Source organism: Octopus bimaculoides, chromosome 8 (genome assembly GCF_001194135.2).
Source record: "Octopus bimaculoides isolate UCB-OBI-ISO-001 chromosome 8, ASM119413v2, whole genome shotgun sequence".
Taxonomy (NCBI): Eukaryota; Metazoa; Mollusca; class Cephalopoda; order Octopoda; family Octopodidae; genus Octopus; species Octopus bimaculoides.
In genome coordinates this window covers 89,356,235-89,357,671 of record NC_068988.1, presented here as the reverse complement: position 1 = coordinate 89,357,671, position 1,437 = coordinate 89,356,235, and positions in this window count along the sequence as shown.

Here is a 1,437-nt window from a genome sequence, read left to right as displayed (position 1 = left end):
ATATATATATATATATATATATATATATATATATATATATATATATATAAACATATCGATATACATATATATACATATAAACATATATATGTATATACATATATAAACATATATACAAATACAAACATGTATACATATATATATATATAAATATATAAACATATATATACATATATAAACATATATACACATATATAAACATATATACATATATAAACATATATATATATATATAAACATACTCCCTTTCTCTTTCTTCCTTCTGTTGCTCTTTGCCTCTCCCCTTCATTAATATATCTCTCTCTTCCTCCCTGTCTCTCGTTGCTCACCTATATTCTACTCCCTTCCTGTTTTCTGTCCGCCACTATATTACTACATGGTACAAATTTAATTCGTGGCCCGTGGAAAGAGCCATTCTAGCAATGCGTACTGCCCTAACCCTTCGAAATGCTTAGTTTTAGAATGGTGGCAGCTGATGAAGTAAATATTCTCCATGTGGCCTCTGTGTTTTCTCTACTCAGTTTATCATTTTGTCCACGTCTTTTTGCACGTCCTGTACCCAGATATGCATCTATATACACATGTATATGTAGGTATGTACATACATGTACGTATATATGTATATACTCATATATTATTTGTATTACATATAGACATATGTATACATATATATCTACATATATACACATATATAGACACACACACATATATATATATATATATATATATATATAAATAGATACATACATAGATACATATACACACACACACACACACAAACACACACACACGCACACACACACACACACACACACATATATATATATATATATATATATGTATATATATATATATTATAAATTAACTACCAACAAAATTAATTGGTAAGCTAACTCAAAAAATCATAACCAAAACAGCAGAAAAGAACGACAGTGAAGGTATGTAGACTCTTCAAGAATCGATCCTTTTGGTTATATTAATAGTAATAAAGGAGTTACGACGCAAAAATGTATATATTCAAATGAACATATTTATCTTCTTCAATATATATTTCAGTATAAAGAATTCATTAAGAGACTTAATAAATTAAAATTTCTTTACACATCTTCAGGAAAAAATATAACACTAGAAAACTATATATATGCGTGCATGTAGGTAATAGCGTTCTTTCTGCAAAAACTTTTAAAATTTTGTTCGGTTTCAGTAATTGTGAAATGTTTTCGCCATGAACGGTTTGTATTTTTAAACCGAATGTAGTTTTCTGGTGTTATATTTATTCCTGAAGATGTATAAAGAAATTTTGATTTATTAAGTCTCTTAATGAATTCTTTATACTGAAATATATATTGAAGAAGATAAATATGTTCATTTGAATATGTACGTTTTTGGGTCGTAACTCCTTTATTATTATTATTCATATATATATATATATATATA